The following is a 6812-nucleotide window of genomic DNA, read 5'->3' on the forward strand; positions in this document are numbered from 1 at the left end:
GACCTAGTTTTCCATCCGGCTGAGAACCTTCCTGGCTGATTTCCAGGCATACACAAAGGTCTGTCCTCTCTTCCTTCTGCTACCCCTTCAAGGAAGGCTCAGAACTACAAGAGTGAAACTCAAGCAAGACAACATGGGTAGAAGCATTGGGCATCCCATTTTTCCAAAAGACGGAGGATAAAAACAATCCTTTGATAAAATAATCCTTTGAAATCATATGCCCTCTTTCAGAAGGCTCTGTGGAATGGGAAGAGTCTCCTTGAGGAATGAGAAGCATACAAGTGTTCATCGTCTGCATGCTCTGGGATGCTTTTTCATGGCTGGAGGTTCCGGCAGGCCCCAGGCATCCTGCCAGCAGCCCCCGTCTCCCCGCTGAGCCCTGCATTTGACGGAGGCCAACACAGCCAGCTTGGAACAGGCAGAATGCACAGAGCTTGGGTTAGGTGCCAAGAGGCCAGGTTCCAGATAAGTTCCACTACCAACCAGCTGAGTACTCTTGAGAGGGTACCTGCTCCCTAGTCTCAGCATCCTCAGATGTAAGGAGAGCAAGTAGGTCTGATAAACTCAAAGGCTCCCTGCTTCAGCAAGTGAGGATTCCAGTTTATCCCCCAGAGCCTGGCTGTTACCTCACTCTCAGCTCTGATACCCCTAACCCCACACTGTAAGAGAAGGTCTTATGCTTTGTGAATCAGCCACCACTTCTCCCAGGCCTGGAATGCTTGCTGTTACTGTGGCAAAACGCGGTCGTTACTTCAAAACCAACAGCAATGGCAAACGGCAGAGAAAATAAAATTCAGCCAACTCTTACAGCAAAACCAAACCCGCAGATGAAAGAGTGGAGGAAGTGACTGCCTAAGTAACATTTCCCTAAAATGCCCACCTTTTGCCTCTCCACAAGAGACAGACAACAGAAGAAAACCACCCATGGAGTCGGAGAATGCATCATCCCTTGTTCTCAGATGAATCCAGGCTGCTAACAGCGCTGATACTTTTAGAAAACCAAAGACAAGGAATCTCAGGCTTAAAAAGAGCCTGTCAGAATGTGAAATGATGCCCTTTCTCCCTCCTTGAAAGTGTAAACTGGCTTGGCTCAAATTATGTCCAATTAGGACACAGTGAAAATGAAATACACAGAAGCACAAATACACAGAGATGCCTGCACCCAGGAACGGCCCCTCTGTCCTCCGGCAGTGCGGACAGATTGGAATGGACGCGATGCGATACAATCATTAAACATCTCTCCAGCTTATTTGCTTGCAGTGTGTCTCAATAATGTGTCATGAGGTGTGTTTGTAATTGGCTGCTGCTGACAGTGGTCCTTGAGGGCGAAATGGAGTGTGTCTAAATGCAGACAAAGCTACTTAGCGCGCCAGGACAAGATGGGACGCTCCTCACAAGGTCCAAATGGGATACTCGGGGCTTCTCCCACCCATAGCTTGGGAGAGAGAAAAAGGAATAATCTGTCTCAATTTTCTCAGCTCCAGAAACAATATTTATAAAATAGAAGGTGATTTCAGAGCTCATTTATTTTTCTGGTTCACAGTACCCACTCTCTGCTGACATCATTTTCTAACCAATTTTATTTCCAACGATCACAGGAAAAGCCTCAATTCTACTTGAAATCGTTAAAAACAAATCCATTCTTCCCTTGTCTTTGAGCCCCATCTCTTTTTTAAAAAATGGTTTAATTTCTGCACTGCCTTTCTTTGAAACAATATTTCAGGTGTCTGAATAGCCAGACTCAATCCTTCTTTCTCCCTGTCTTACCTCCTCAATCCCTTTATTCCCTGTAAATGCACGAAGCACACAGATCCCTCCTCCTGGCCCCCATTTCTAGACACTCCATTCGTTGGCTAATCAAGTCAAAGGTGGCCTACCTGTAGTGACTCCAAAGGACACATCTTCCACACAACAGGCATCTTGGAAATTGAACAGGCCAAGGATTTAAAAAGTCACAAAAAAGAAAGAACCCTGTTTCTTACCCAGAAGGCAATCTTTCATGAGCAAAATAAAGGCAGAACAGGAACTACCAAGCCTGGTTCTGGCTTCCATGAAAACTGTGGCCATATGCTGGCAGAGGGGACAGTTAGCACTGTCTCCCTTGGCCTGAGTGCTGGGGAAGGAGTGACAGCACATGGGCTAGATGTTAGCCACCGCTTGCTGTGTCCTTCCCCTGACCTCCCAGTAGACGACCATGGAAAAGAAGACGTGCTTTGTCCTGAGGGGAAGCCATGTTAGCCCTGGCAACCACCACATTTTTTTCTTAAGTGCTCAGAAAACCATCTGTTCAAAAATTGGGAGGGATTGATGTCAAGCTGATTGGTCTTTTTCTCTGAATGGGAAAAACTGACTCTGCAAGACTTATATCAACCCTCACACAGGCACTAGATTCATCAGGCAAAAAAATCTGCAAGTCAGATTTTCAAAGATATGACTCACCCTGACTCATGTGGATTAAGGGAACTTGGACTGTAACGCCAAAGCCCTGAATGACTTGGGGTCAAGGACTTTAGCCCTCCCTCGTGTATGTAGCCCATTTGTAAGACAGAGCTAGACAAGCCGACCCTTTCCCTTTAGCCTCCCAGCAGAGCCAGAGAATTGAAACCAGTGAGCACCCCAGAGCCTCAAAGGTGCAAGCTGGGCTGAGGCGGAAAGTATATGCTGACCCCCTGCTTCCGCTCTGAAGCCCCAGGGAACCGTCCAGGGTGCAGACGGGGAAATGCCATCGCTGAGCTGCCCGGGATTCTGCAGTCGCAAGCCCCAAGGACACCAGGATGGAGGCCTCCCCGGGCAGCTACCCTGAAAGACATCCAAGTCTCCAGGGCAAAAGGACCTGGGCTTACGCTTTCATTCCCACAAGGTTGAGTTCATCCCTGGATGCACAACAGATATTCATCCTAAACATTTGTAGAATTTAATCTGTTCACTAAGTCGACAGTAGGAAAGCCCCTCTCTGCTGGTTCCCAGGCTGGCTTGACTGGGACAGCTTTCCTGTCCACCCCCTGTGTAGCTTTCACCCAGGACTTCAAACCACAACCCATCAAACCAAAAATAAACTATGACAAACTATCACAGACTACCCAAATCCCACCCCTCTGGAGACTCCTGAGCCGCACCTTAAGAGTTTTTGTTTCCTTTTAAAATGAGGTGAGATGATTCAGGTAAATAGATGTTTGCTGAAGACTTTTTTTTTTCAGACAAAGGGCCTTATCTGGCTTTCGTCACTTGTCTATGCAAGATGAGTTTCAATTTGACCCTCTCCTCCTTTGTATCTATTTTGCTTTTCTCTCATGCCTTACTTACTGTTTACTTTTTAAACAGGCCGCCAGAAGCACCAGTACCAACAGCACAGCCTCTCACACGGCTGTTGCCTCCACTGACAGGGCTGGGCGCCTTCTCTCTCTGTAGCTCTGTGTATTTGCTTCTTCTCTTTTCTTCTTTGTATCCCTCCTTATTCCTCAGAGGACCTGAGCTCCTATTTCAGTCCAATTCTGTAAAAGTCTGTCCTCGGAGACGGCCAGTGGTCACATTCTGCCCATTCAGCAGAAGGTCCTTGAAACATTCCTCCCAGCGAACCGGCTCCAGGGTGCAGGGGAGCAAACATACCGAGGTTGCTTTCTTATTCTGAACACTGTTTGAGCAAATTCTGGGCAAAAACCTATGCATTTCAGCCACACTATCACATGGGGGTCAGGCCTCCTGCTCAGCTAATAAATCACGGTGGGTGTTTATTGACCTGTGACCTTGAACAAGTCACTTAGCTTCTCATTCCTGTTCTTTATGTAAACTGGGGAAGAGGCTGCCTAACACAGAACGTTGGGTGGAGAGTAAACAAGATGTGTAGGATGGCACCAGGCCACAATTTTTTGTAAGGAACCGGTGTTTCATAAATTCTGAAAAACATGAGGATCTCTTGAATTCTTCATGAGCTAGTCTTTGGGACAGGTCACAGTCTTCAAGGCAAAATGGCCAACATTCACGACCTAGGTCATATTCCAGTTCTCTGCACTTGAAAGGACATCTGATAACATCTTGGCAATGAATTTCCCAGCAACCCAGGGTCCACCTGGCTTTCTGTCCGCTCTATGGAACAAGATCCCGTGTCATTCTCATGGTCCACAACACCACTGAGTCTGTCCCTAATTCTACTTCAAACCTTCTCCTTCCTGCCACCCCCAAATTCTCCCCTTTGATCCTCAGGCTACACCAAGTCCGCTTTCCTCTGGTTAGAGAACCCCATCTCCATATGCTTCTGGAACTCTTACTTTGTGATGGATTAAACCTACCAGCCCCTAAATGACCCCATAAGGAAGTAATTTTGGTCTAGATAAATTAGGCTCACACAGCGGTATTATTATATGCAGCTACTATAAAGTCACAGTGACACTTCTCAATGCATAGAAATTCTTTCAACACTAAAGCAAAACCCCCTCTCCTAGAAGGTGACAAGATACAAAAGTCGATACAAAGACTCTATCTTCTCATCTTCCTCCTAGAACTGAATTGCTTTACAAAGAAACCTAAATTTCAAACAGAATTTGCTGAGAAGTTTCTGAAAAGTCACTGTTGACAATTCAGGAGTTGATGAAGCAATTTTGGACAATGGTCTTGAACGTGCCCCTGCTGACAGTTGGAGTTGTCTCACTCAATGTCAATCTAACTAACTGCAGGTTGCTGTTGTGAGCCTGGCAGCCGCTGAGGCCAGCACACAGGTGTGGTCTGGAGTCTGTGATGAGAGAGACCTCAGGTCCCGCAGAGCTGGATGGAGAAAGCTGATGCAGGGCTGAAAGAGAGCCTGGAGAGGAGCAGCAGAGAGGCAAGCTCAGAGCTCCCAAATCCTGCGGGCAGCCTGGCCCAGAGTGGGATGGACCCCGGGAGGAAGGCAGCTCAGCTGTCGAGAGTGTTCAGAGAGGACTTCCTGCTCTGTAGCCCACAGGAAGGACTGGAAGCTGACCAGTCTTGCCGAGTCCCCTCTATCCTGAAGCCAGGGTAGCTCAGGGGTTCCTTGTTGTGTCTCAGGGAACTGACTACCTGCCAGGTGGAACCACACCAAAGTACAGGAGCAAAGACTGTAATACCGTCACCACTCTCTGCTGCTTTTACCTGAAGGCAGCTGGTCCTGAGGCTCATCTAGTAGACAAACGTTCCCCATAGAGGGGACCAGAAGGCAGAGAGATCAAGGAGCAAATCACTTAGGAGTGGGAGTTGCTGGAGGAGGCAAAGGGCAACACAAGCAACACAATAATAGCACTTAATGATGCTCAATGACACCACCAAACAAAGAAGACTTTCTGGAACCAAAAATCATGATTTTCAAGCTAAAAAGCTCATCAGATGAGCTGAGTAAATGAACGGTCACTGTACCAACCTGAATCAGTGGCTCAGAAGAGCAAATGGGAAAAAAAAAATCACAAGAAGAGCAAAAATACAAAGAAATAGCAATTGGGGCAAAAAAGATATTTGGATAACAAATCTATTCCAAAGACCTAATTTGTGCATAAGAGTAATCCCAGGAAGACAAAAACGAACAAATAAAGAACAGACAAGAATTAAACAAATGAAAGTAGAGGGCTTCCCCTGAAGTCTGCAGAGGGAACTGAGCTTCTTGCAGGAGTTATGGGAAAGGACATACCCCAAAGTATGTTCCTAAGTTCCAAAGATAAGGAGGAAATCTCACAGGCTGCCAGACAGAAAGAACAAGTGACTTACAAATGAAAAGTAGTTAGCTATCAAGTTTACCTGCCATCTGCAAAATGGAAGTCTAGAAGACAGCAGGAAACCAGCCACAGACTGCCAGTCATCCAAGCCAGCAGTTACCCACCTGTCTGATTTGTAGAATATTTGTGGATATGCAAGGGTTCATAGAAAATATAACCCACATACCCCCTCTCAGGAAAATACTCAGGTCAAAAAATGAATGAATTCAAACAGAAATCTCAGGATGAATGAGCTAAAGAGAAAACAGTGGTGAGTGATGAACCATGCAATTTGCACGGCTGAATCTAAATAGATAGTATAAAGTGCTGGAAACATGTAACAAAAGGGACAAATAAGGATACTCGAAAAAGAAGAGGCACTCTGCAAAGAAAAACTTGCCATTTAGCTCTAGAAGTGTTAAATTATCTTAGCAAAACCTAGAAATTAGTGGGGGTGGAGGTTGGGAGTAAAAGCCTTCTAAAGGTCTGCCAGATCTCAGTGTAAGAAATAGTAAGGAAGTAGAAGTACTCCTAAAAGCCTCAATGTATTAGACTGAAAATAAGTGAGTAAAACATCTTTGTGGGGAAAACTCATCCATATCTTGTTTTTATAGAAATATCTATTTGAACGTCCTGAAAAGAAAGGTAACTGTCAGTGTTGATGGTACAGTAAGATGTCTGCATTTAAAAAGGAAACAGAAGTTGAAATAATGACTGGCCAAAATAGTGACAATAATAAAAAGGAGAAAGAAAAATAAATAGTAAATATTCAATATATCAATTATTTCACTAATTATGATAGGCTGAGTATTCCTATTCAAAAACTACCACTTTCAGACTGGACTGAAAAATAAAAATAGGTGTTCAAGGGAGTCAAGGGCTACCATTGAAGAAATCAGTAGATTCAGAGCTGAGTTTTTATGTGCCCATTAAAGGACAGATATGTCAAATTATTTAAATTATTATTTTAACTATTTTACATTAAAAACCCCACAAATCTCCCTAATTCATTTTATGGAAGCAGTATATTCTTAAATCTAAACCTTGATAGAGTACCAAAAAAAAAAAAAAACCTAAAAATTAAACTAATTCATGAATATAGCTGTTAAAATTCCA

Source organism: Physeter macrocephalus, chromosome 12 (genome assembly GCF_002837175.3).
Source record: "Physeter macrocephalus isolate SW-GA chromosome 12, ASM283717v5, whole genome shotgun sequence".
NCBI lineage: Eukaryota > Metazoa > Chordata > Mammalia > Artiodactyla > Physeteridae > Physeter > Physeter macrocephalus.